The sequence below is a fragment of the Lygodium microphyllum genome, chromosome 7 (genome assembly GCF_053477565.2).
Source record: "Lygodium microphyllum isolate KBCC chromosome 7, Lygodium_microphyllum_v1.1.10, whole genome shotgun sequence".
Classification (NCBI taxonomy): domain Eukaryota; kingdom Viridiplantae; phylum Streptophyta; class Polypodiopsida; order Schizaeales; family Lygodiaceae; genus Lygodium; species Lygodium microphyllum.
The window spans coordinates 131,417,789-131,429,834 of record NC_141141.1 but is presented as its reverse complement, the minus strand read 5'-3'; positions in this window follow the sequence as shown (position 1 = coordinate 131,429,834).

The window sequence follows — 12,046 nt, the reverse complement described above, 5'->3', positions numbered from 1 at the left end:
TTACTGTACTACACTTAGTTCACCACAAACACTGCACTATAGCTCATTCATTGCAAACATCGCACAAAATTCACTACATTTAGTAATTACATTTAGCATAGAAGACACACCACTATTTCTCTACACCCTACTATTGCACTAACCCTATCCATCCAATTAGTGCATTACATCATGCTCTAGTGTACCCATAAGCGCATACGCTCTAGTGCACATAGGCACTTATTCAAAGAAAGGAAGAGAGATTGACACAAGATGAAGCCATTAAAAAAAAGGGCAATGTACTCTCATTCTCACATTATTCCATAGATACATAATAACACACAACAACTACTAAATCACACACTATAGTGAAAAGATAGACCACATAAACTAAATTCGATTGAGTTAGACCAACTTATTTATTATGCCACACATGATAGATGATAGCTAAGGCTACATATGTCTAACTAGAGTCGATCTCACTAAGACTAAGCTTGATTCTCAACATTCCCCCTCAAGCTCAAGTCAATAGCTACACTCCAAGTAACTCTCTAAAGTAGATTAACTTATATCTACCAAGTGATCTAGTAAAGATATCAACTACCTAGTCTCTAGTCTTCACATGAATCAAGTATATTTTTCCCTAATACAAGCACCATCTCCTGATAAATTGATAATGTACTTCAATGTGCTTTGATCTAGCATGGTAAACTGGATTGCTATCAAGAAGCACACTACTCATATTGTTTCAATACAATGTAACTTTGTTGATATGACAAGCTCAACACATGTGGACATTGATGATGGACCGCCTGGTTAGATGGGTCCACACGTCTACACTTAGCACGTCGGTGGTCATTATGACTCACACATGGCCACTGTCTCATTAGTTATTATAGTCAGGTTGTTACACCTATTTACAGCTGGCATAGTTATAGCGCCAATCGACTACTGTAGTCGGTTATGCATTGTTTGACTTAGTAGGCCACTTTCCTTTATGTTGTATCTTATCTATACTTTGTGTACATTGTAGAGAGTGTGGAAGAAGAAGAAGAAACCAGCAAGAAAACGTTTTGGCCTCCATCTCTCTTCTTGTCTCTTGAGTGAGCTTCTCCTTGTGCATTCTGTGTGTGATTGGCGCAGCATCTTGAGCAAATCCCCCCACCACGCAATTCTTGACATGCTATCAGAGCCGCGCCATTGAGAGAGGCTGATTTCAAAGGTTAAAGCAAAGGAGAAGAAGCAAGGTTCGAGCAAGCAAGCCACGGGTAAGAAGCTCTCCCATCCTTCCACTCTTTCTCTTGGATAGTGCCTGTGGAGGCACCGGAAGTAGGGCAGAGCAAAAATCTTAGATTGCAGTGAGATTGCAGTTATTTTGGGCATCTGAGGCCGTTTCACGGCCCGTTTTAGAGCCACAAGGTTGCGGACAGCAGTTCCAGGGTATGCTGTGACTTCGACTGTATTGATCGAAAGTGGGTGCGCAGGTTACAGATTTCAGATCTGTAAGTTCAAAGGTGTTTACCAGTGAGTAAACACAAGGTTTATCTACAAACAGGTTGCAGATTGCATGTATTGTTGAGTAGATAGTGAAAAAGGCTATCTGGTGTATTGCTGTGCACTACAGGTCGAAGGTTGCAGAAGATTTACTTGCTGTTTGATATTAATTTTGTGATAATGGCAGAGAATAGTGGAAGCCCCATCATTGAGAAGCTCGACAAGAATAACTACCCTTCATGGAAGTTCCATGTCACGAACTTCCTTATTGGAAAAGGCCTCTACGAGTTTGTTTCAGGTGAAGAAAAGGAGCCAGAGGTGAGTGATCCTCCAACTGCAGAAGAGACAAAGGCACGGAAGGAATGGAATGCAAAAGACAAGAAGGCCATGTATTGGCTGTCAGCAGTAATTGACAATAATATGCTGGGACATATAAGAAATGCAAAGAATTCATATGCAGCTTGGACCATACTTGAAAGTATGTTTTCTATAAATACAAAGGCACGAAAGATTCAACTTAAGCAAGAGTTGAATACATTAAAGAAAGGGAAGATGTCTATCAATGAGTATGCATTGAAGGTAAGGAGCATTGCAGATGCCTTGGCAGCGATTGATGCAATGCCCAATGATGATGATTGTTGAGATATCGAGCTCCACTCGTGATACGCCAGGGTGACTGTTGTGTATTTATGTCACTGACTTGTCAGTTGTTGCAGACGCGGTTGGTACACCCCCCATGAATAATAGCTACATGATAGCTATCCTTATCTACTCTAGTTCGTGGCTCAGTTAGTATGCCACCTTAGTTAGTTGAGTTTGGTTTGAGACCCATATATAGGGTTCTTCTATTTCTTTGTACGAGAGTTTTTTTGGCTTACACAACTAAGAAGAGGAAAACTGTTTTCAGCCTCAACCCTTGTGTGTATTTCCCCATTGTGCAAGCAAGAAAGCTTCAAGTGAGACTCCTTCCTTCTCTCCCACAATCTTGACATGGTATCAGAGCCTTGTTCGTGGTAAGGAGCTCAAGAAAGCAAGCCAAGCTCGCGGTGTTCTGGTAAGAGAAGCAGTGTTGCTTTCATTTTCTGTTTTGGGAGCAGATCTCTGCAGGTAGCACAGCCGGAAAGTGCAGGAGTGCATTGTCTCAAGTTGAGACGCCCTTCGCGGTGAAGCAAGAGGGCAGTATATGCTGTCGGAAAGGGCTTTAGTCCTAGGCGACCTTGTTTTTTTGATTTGAGGCCATTTCGGGGCCTGTTTTGGAGGCGGAAGTTCTCTGCACGCACTCAGGAAAAGGCCCAGTTTTTGTTGGGGGTAAAGGCGCCTCCGCCGTGCCGCCCCGTGTATTACTACACTGACAGTACCCGCCACTGCACACTGCAGGTGGCGGGCGCCCGTCACGTCACTTTATTCTTTATTCTTTTAGTGACAGTTTGAATAAAGGAAGGCCCGGTCACACATTGTGACTGTTGGAGTTCCCATTTCTTGTCTCTCTCTTTCTTGCTCTTGCTCTCCCGTCATAGCTCGCGTGCAAGCTTCGATCCTTCTCACCTTTCAACTGGTATCAGAGCTTGGCATTCTCTTGCTCGAGCTCGACTCGGTGCTTCCCGACCTTCGCATTGACTCGCTTCACGCATTGGGTCTCCATCCCGGCAGCCATAGCCGACCTCTTGAGCTCCCGACTCTCCCCGGCTTCCCGAGCTCCATCCTGGCCTTCTTGAGCTTCATCAGGGCCTTGCCCTTGAGGTATTGCTTCAGCATTTGTAGGCATTTGAGTGTATTCTCAGATTGAAACAGGGCAGGAACAAAGGGCAGCCACTCTTCTTGAGCTCCATAGCTCATATCTTCCCTCCCCTTTGCATTGGGCCTTCATGGCTTGGTATGTGCCTACCTTGGGCCATCATTGAGCCCCCCATTACCCCCTTTTCAGCCCATGTGGAGCAGCAGCAAGTTCAGTACCAACAGGGCAAATTGCATCATTTTTTCCAGGCTGTGAGCACTCATCTACTTCAGCTCCACACTTGGCCATTGCTTCTTGCTCTCTACCTTGATCAAGAGGGCTATAGACTTCATGTTTGATGTCATTCAAGCTTTGGGTATTGGTCTTGATCTTTCGGGGCTGATTTCTTCAGATTTGGGACTGTCATAAACTGTCATAACAGGTTGAAAACAGGGCAGCACCATTGGCATTAGCATTTGTTGCTTATACTCCATTCCGGTTGTGCTATTTGATGCCCGTATGCGGTCTACATGATGCCTAGTGCCTTGGGAATGTATGCACATGATTATGCCATGATTTTGGCTTGAAATATTGGCTGATTTGGGACTGTTATTTACTGTTATACAGTGCTGGAAACAGGGCAGCCACACTTGGCATTGGCATTTAATGCTTATACTCTACTCCGGTTACCTTGTTTGATGCCCGTATGCGGTCTACTTCCTACCCGGATGTATTGGGGATGTATGCATTTGGTTTGACCATGATTTTGGCTTGAATTTGGGGCTGAAATCTACTGTTTAGAGCAGTAAATACATGCTGGAATAACAGTGGGCTGAAGGTACTTTACATGCTTTGGCACTTACCTACTGATACCGGATGTATGCTTTGAGCTTTGGCATGATATCTCTGACATTTGGGGATGACTTGGAGCATATGTATGAGATTATGGGATGCTTTTGAGCTTCGCATTAGCTCCGTCTTCACTGGCATTTGGACCGACTCGGCATGCTCGTGGACCGCCTATGCCTCATGTCTCTGCTTGACAGTTAGGCTTTTGCATTACATGCTTTGGTTCGTGACATATGCTATTTGGTTCGTGTATGCCATACCGACATTTGGAGCTTGGATTTGGATGTATTTGAGCATTCCCGGCTTACTTGATCACTGATCTTGGTTGCTATTTGGATGTCATTGAGTTGACCGAGAGCTTATTTGGGCTTATGTATTGCTTCATGGTTAATACGACCGGTGCTTCATGTATGTCATGCTCTCTCGGATGCGCTTGATGCATTGACAGGGTCACTTATCACTGGTGCTTTCTCTTGGGTTGTTTGAGCTTCTGAGCTTGCTTTGTACGCCTTTTGTGCCAGTGGGAGCATTTTACATGCTTTCTTGACCTTTGACAGTTGCATGCTATTGGAGCACTTACATGTATTTGAAGCAGTTTATGTCTTGAGCAGCTACATACACATTGAGACTTTGGGATCATACTCCGATCTTTATGGATATGCATTGATGTACTCTTGGTTCACAGGATGCTTATGAGCTGAGTCTCATATTTGGATCTTTCTCTTTGAGCAGATACCTATTTGTGTCAGGTTTTGGCAATTACAGGAACACTTTGCCTAGAGTGTCTGGGGGTGTGCCTTTCACTGGCAGATGTTATTTTGACATGCTTGGTGTTGAGCTCATGTTCTTTTCACTATCATTGGCCTTGCTTATGTCCGTTTCATGCCGGCTTTGGACCTAGCATTGTTTGCTTGACATTGGATCCTATTTTGGGACAGTTTGCTCTCTAGACTGCATACCTGCAATTTATTACAGCAAGCAGTTATTGGTGGACTGAGGTGTACTTTTCATACTGAAATATCCTGATTTGGTGTACCGCACCTAGTACTAAGTGGGCAGCAACTTTTGGCACACTTTGCTCACCCTTTGGACCCCGTTTTGGTCATTTTTGGGCAGTTTCTGCAGTAAAACAGCAAGCAGTTTTGGACTGTTTGGGCATTTCCAACCTGCATAATGGCGTCATCTTCGCATGATAGTGCCATCTTTAACATTACAAAGTTGGATGGTACCAACTACTCTTACTGGAAGAGTCAAATATGGCAGGTTTTGGTGCAGAAATCTCAGATTAAGCCACTTCGGTTGAGTGGGGAGCAGCCTGAAACTATGGACATTGACGACTGGCTTGAACTTGATGAGCTATGCAAGTCCACGATTGTATTGTCTCTCACTGAACAGGTACATTATAATGTATTTGAGGAAGCACAGAGTGCATGGGATCTATGGAATAAGATCAAGAATCTTTATGATAAGAAAAGTCCGGCGAGTCAGATGTACTGGTTGAAGCAGCTTATGGATCTGCGCATGAAGGATAATGCGACAATGTCTGCTCACTTGAGCCAGTTCCATGCTATACTGAAGAACCTGACTTCGCAGGATATCACCTTTGGAGAGGAAGTAACTCCTCTTTTCTTGCTTGGAACTCTGAATGAGTCATGGGATGTATTCCGCACTGCTCTTTGTGCCTCTAGTGCTACTCTAAAATTGGCAGATGTTGAGAGTGCTCTTCTTCAGGAAGAGGTGAATCGCAAAAACTTGGATGCCTCTCGTGGTAGTCATGCTTTGACAGTTAGAGGCAGGAATGACAGGTATGACCGTGGTAATGGCCGAGGCCGTGACTCGCAGAAGGGTCGGTCTAAATCTCGTGGTGGCAAGTCGCGTAGTAAGTCGCGTGGACGCAATGCAAATGTCACTTGTCATCATTGTGGGAAAAAGGGCCATATTAGACCACAATGTCATGAGTTGCGCAATGAGAAGCGCAAGGATAAGGGGAAAGATAAAGTGCAGGAGAAGTCCTCTGATCGCAGCATAGTACCTGCGAAGTCCAACGTCAAGATTGAGGAAATTAATGTCACGCAGACTGAAGAGTCCGATGGTGGTGATGAGTTTATACTTGCAGCTAGTTCTTCTGATGCTTCACACTTGACTGAGACACCTAGTATGTATGCACAGTGCTGGTTATTGGATTCAGGAAAATCCTTCCATGTGACGCCTTACCGTGAGTGGTTTCACTCTTACCGTACTGTGTCTGGATCAGTCAGACTTGGAGATGACAGGTCTCTTGATATTGTGGGCTGTGGAGATATTCAGTTGCAGTTTTCCACTGGCAGTTCCTTTTTGCTCAGGGATGTACGTCATGTACCTGCGCTTACGTGTAGTCTTATGTCTGCAGGACAGTTGGATGATACAGGATTTCATGTCTGTTTTGGGGATTCTGCCTGGAAGATTACCAAAGGCAGACTTGTGCTTGCTAGAGGTGCCAAGGCTGGTAGTCTCTATCCTCTTGTTGTATCTGGGTCTTCTGTAGACCATGTTTTGGCAGTGGGCTCTATCCCACATGTATCACTTTGGCATGCCCGTTTGGGGCATATGTCTTTGAAAGGAATGAAAATGTTATCTGGTTTGCAGTATCTTCCGCCTTTGGATTATGCATGTTTTGACTCGTGTGATCATTGTCTTTATGGTAAGCAGAATAGGTCTACGCATAAGAAATCGGGTAGGCCACGCATGAGTGAGCCCTTGGCATTGGTGCATTCCGATGTTTGTGGGCCTATGCCTTGCATGTCTATGGGTGGCGCGAAGTACTTCGTTACCTTCATTGATGATTTTTCTAGGAAAGTGTGGGCTTATCCCATAAAGCAGAAGTCCGATGTCTTGGCAGTTTTTCAGAGATGGCTTGCTCTTGTTGAGAACCAGACTGGGTATAGGCTGAAATGCCTTAGGACAGATAATGGGGGAGAATATGTCTCGCATGCTTTTGAGCAGTTTTGTGATGACAGGGGTATTAAGCGTCAGTTGACCGCCCCTTACACCCCACCCCAGAATGGTTTGGCTGAGCGCATGAACAGGACTATTCAGGAGCGTGTGCGCTCTATGCTTAGCCATGCAGGCCTACCCCCGAGTTTTTGGGCTGAGGCAGTTAGTACGTCAGTGCATGTCATAAACCGATCGCCTTCCAGTGGATTGGATTTCCAGGTTGCAGAGGAAGTTTGGGCTGGTAAGCCACCCTCTTATGTGCATCTCCGTGTCTTTGGATGTGAGGCATTCTGCCATGTGCCCAAGGACAAGAGGAGTAAATTGGATCCAAAGAGCATTAAATGCATATTCCTTGGCTATGGTGAGTCAGGAGAGATGGGCTATCGCCTATGGGATCCGCAGGCGCGGAAAATAGTACGCAGCCATGATGTCGTCTTCCATGAAGACAAGATGCACAGGCAGCCTGAGAAGGTGGTTGAGATCCGCAGAGTGATCTTTCAAGAGGAGCCTAAAGCTCCAGCACAGCCAGTAGTACAGCCTGCAGCAGTTCCTCCACAGGGCCAGGATGTTGGACAGGTAGTTAGACAGGCAGCAGAGCCTGCGGTGAGACGGTCTGCTAGAGATAGACGTCCACCTGACAGATTTCAGCCCTCTATGCATTATGTTTTGGTTACAGATGCAGGAGAGCCTTTCACTTATGATGAGGCTATGCGCAGGGGTGACAGTCACTCCTGGGAGAGGGCTATGCAGTCTGAGATAGACTCCCTGCATAAGAATGAGACTTGGGATTTGGTTGCCTTGCCTAAGGGCAAGAAGGCTTTGCCATGCAAGTGGGTGTACAAGCTGAAAAGTACCCCTGGACACCCCAAGCCGGCATACAAGGCTAGATTGGTAGCAAAGGGTTTTAAGCAGGAACATGGTGTGGACTTTGATGAGGTCTTCTCTCCTGTGGTTAAGATGACCACCCTGCGCTTAGTCTTGGCTTTGGTTGCACAGCTTGACTTAGATCTATATCAGATGGATGTCAAGACGGCTTTTCTACATGGGGACTTGCATGATGAGATCTATATGGATCAGCCTAAGGGCTTTGCAGAACCTGGCAGGGAGCACCTAGTGTGCAAGTTGAAGAAGAGCTTGTATGGCTTGAAGCAGGCACCTAGGGAATGGTATCATAAGTTTGATGCCTTTATGCAGTCACAAGGCTACAGCAGGAGTGCTATGGATCCGTGTCTTTACACGAAGAAAGCCCGTGATGGCAGTTTGCTTATCTTGGTACTCTATGTTGATGATATGTTGATAGTAGGGAAAACTCATGATGAGCTAGATGCTCTTAAATCTCAGCTAAAGAAGAGCTTTGAGATGAAGGATTTGGGACATGCCTCACATATACTTGGGACGCGCATTAAGCGCGATAGGCATCAGGGACTTTTGTATCTCTCACAGCGGGAGTACATTCATAAAGTCCTTGAGCGCTTCCGCATGCAGGACGTAAAGCCTATTGGCTGTCCATTACCTTCTTATGTGAAGGTATCACAGGCCGATTGTCCGCAGACAGATGAGCAGAGGGCCGAGATGGCCAAGATCCCTTATGCATCAGCCGTGGGCAGTTTGATGTATGCCATGATAGCCACTCGTCCAGATATTGCACATGCAGTTGGTGTTGTGGCACGCTATATGGCTACACCTGGCAGCAGACATTGGGATGCCGTGAAGGGTATCATGAGGTACCTGAAGGGCACAGCAGATATGTGTATTTGCTATGGCAGCCAGGATACAGGGGTCGTGGGGTACACTGACTCCGATTATGCAGGACATGCAGATAGTAGGAAGTACACTTCTGGCTATGTATTCACCTATGCTGGAGGGGCTATCTCTTGGATGTCCAGGGTTCAGAAGTGTACGGCTTTGTCTACCACTGAGGCCGAGTATGTTGCAGCCACTGAGGCTTGCAAGGAGGCCATATGGTTAGGCCGTCTAGTTGCTGACCTTGGGATTGATGCTACACCTACACTGCATTCGGATTCTATGAGTGCCATTCAGTTGGCTAAGAATCCGGTCTTCCATGCGAAGACGAAACACATTGAGGTGAGGTATCACTTCATACGTGGTGTCGTGGAGGACAGGTCTGTTGACCTTGTCAAGATCTCCACTGACGAGAATCCTGCAGATTTGCTCACGAAGAGCCTCACTACTGAGCGCTTTGCCTTCCTCAGGAGGTTGATGGGCGTTGGATGAGATGTCACCTTTCCTCACCTATGTACATTTGTACTGTCTTTTCTTTTTCTTTTCTCTCTCACTAGGGCAGATTCGCCTTTAAGTGGGAGGTTGTTGGGGGTAAAGGCGCCTCCGCCGTGCCGCCCCGTGTATTACTACACTGACAGTACCCGCCACTGCACACTGCAGGTGGCGGGCGCCCGTCACGTCACTTTATTCTTTATTCTTTTAGTGACAGTTTGAATAAAGGAAGGCCCGGTCACACATTGTGACTGTTGGAGTTCCCATTTCTTGTCTCTCTCTTTCTTGCTCTTGCTCTCCCGCCAGAGCTCGCGTGCAAGCTTCGATCCTTCTCACCTTTCAGTTTTATGCTATGCAGCCACTGTTCTACAGGTCGGTGAAAAGTTACTGTAGAAATTGCATCGTATGCTTGTGCGCAGAGACATTGGGAGTTACAGCATCATCCCTGTTGCCTGTTGATGCAAAATCGTCACTAGGAAGTGACTGTGTGGTCAAATACCACTTTCGCCAGTTTTGCAGATTTTCCCTTGTGAGGGTGAAGCTGAGTTTTTTGTAGTGACAGAATTTTTTGCAGTGTTCTGTAATGGCATCTGATTCTCTTTCACAGATTGTCACTGAAAAGCTTGACAAGAACAACTTCCAAGCATGGAAGTTTAGAATGACAAATTTCCTTATGGGAAAAGGATATTGGGAATTTGTTGCAGGAAATGAAAAAGAACCAGTTCTTCCTGATGTTCCCAATCAACAGCAAATGCAGGCATTTAAAGCATGGCATAAGAGAGCTAGAAAAGTTATGTACTGGCTGTCTATCAGCATTTCAGACTCTATGATTGTGCATATTCAAGATGCAAGTACGCCAAAGGAGGCATGGGATACTTTGTCAAAAATGTATAGCACAAATACGCAAGCCAGGAAAATGCAGCTCAAGCAAGAGTTGCATAATGTGCAAAGAGAAAATATGAGCATCAATGACTACCACATGAAGGTGAAGAAGATTGCAGATGCACTTGCTTCCATTGGGTCGCCAGTGGAAGATGATGATTTAGTTTCTGTGACCTTGAATGGTCTAGGAAAGGATTATGCACAGTTCCGAACATCCATTTCCGTCAAGATTTCCTGATTTTGAGGAGTTGATTGCTCTTTTAATTTCTGAGGAGCAGAGAAATGGTGGTGCATCTTCTTCAGGAGGAACTTCAAAAGAAGCTGTCTTCTACTCAAATGCTGGAAGAGGTAGAGGCAGAGGTAGAGGAGGCCGATTTGGAGGCCGTGGCAGAAATCAGAATATGCAACAAACTCAAGAAAACCAGTCCTATGGAGGAGGACGTGGTAGGGGGAGCCAAAGAGGTCGTGGTGGATGGCAAAGAGGCCAAAATGCAAACAGTAATGTTGAATGCTACTATTGTGATAAAATGGGTCATATGGCTAAAGACTGCTATAAAAAGCAGAATGACATCATGAATGGAAAACTGCAACAAGGGAATTATGCATCTTCTAGTAGACAGGGTGATGACAGAAATAAGCACTTGTTTATGGTGCAGCACATGAACAATTCTGTGAAAAGTGCAGAAGAAAGCAATGATGTATGGTATATTGACTCAGGTGCATCAAACCACATGACAGGTCATGCAGAATGGATGGAGGATGCAAGAAAAATGAAAAAACCAGGATTTGTGGAGACTGGTGATGATACTGCACATCCTATTGTGCAGATTGGAAAATTTCCTTTGTCTATGCAGGATGGGAAAAAGAAATACCTGTCCGATGTATTTTATGTCTCGAATATCACCAAGAATCTGGTTTCTGTTGGTCAAATGGTTGTGCAGGGCTTGCAAGTCAGATTTAATCCTCATGGATGCTTTGTTGAGGATATGAAAAATAAAGGTCGCTTGATAGCAAAAGGAAAGAAGAAGGGAAGAATGTTTACATTGGATGCAGACATGTCTGAATTGAGTGCAGCAATGTTTGCACATGGGACCGGTGTAGTTGCAGATATTGATATCTGGCATAAACGCATTGGTCATGTTAATGTACAGTGACTTAAATCAATGCATGCCCAAAATATTGTTGCAGGATTGCCCAAATTCAAGGTTGCAGAAATGCATAAGGTATGTGAAGCCTGTCAGTTTGGAAAACAGGCAAGGAAACCATTTCCTAGACATGTTCAAGAGAGTGAGAAGCCATTGGAATTAATCCACTCTGATGTGTGGACTACTAAAGCTGCATCTCTTGGAGGCTGTCATTATTTTGTCACTTTTATTGATGACTATAGCAGAAAAGTTTGGATGTATTTTATGAAAAAGAAAAGTGAAGTTTTTGGACATTTCAAAACTCTTAAAGCTATGGTTGAAAAAGAAACAGGCCTGCAGATAAAATGCCTAAGGTCAGATGGAGGGGGAGAGTACCTCTCAAATGAGTTTGCAAAGTTCTTGCAAGAGCATGGCATAAAGTAGCAATATTCATGCAGTCATACCCCACAATAAAATGGAATTGCAGAAAGGAAAAACAGGCATATTGGAGAGGTATCTCGTGCCATGCTCAATGAAAAAGACTTGTCAGATTTTTATTGGGCTGAAGCAGTTGCTACAGCAGTCTACATAATGAACAGGACTCCCACTGCAGCAATACATGGAATGACTCCAGAGGAGAGGTATACTGGTAAGAAACCAGATATTTCTCATTTGAAAATTTTTGGTTGCATTGCCTATGTACATGTGCCAGATGAGTTGAGATCCAAGTTGGATCCAAAAGCTGAGAAGTGTATCTTTATTGGTTACTCTCTGCAGCAAAAAGGGTATAGATGCT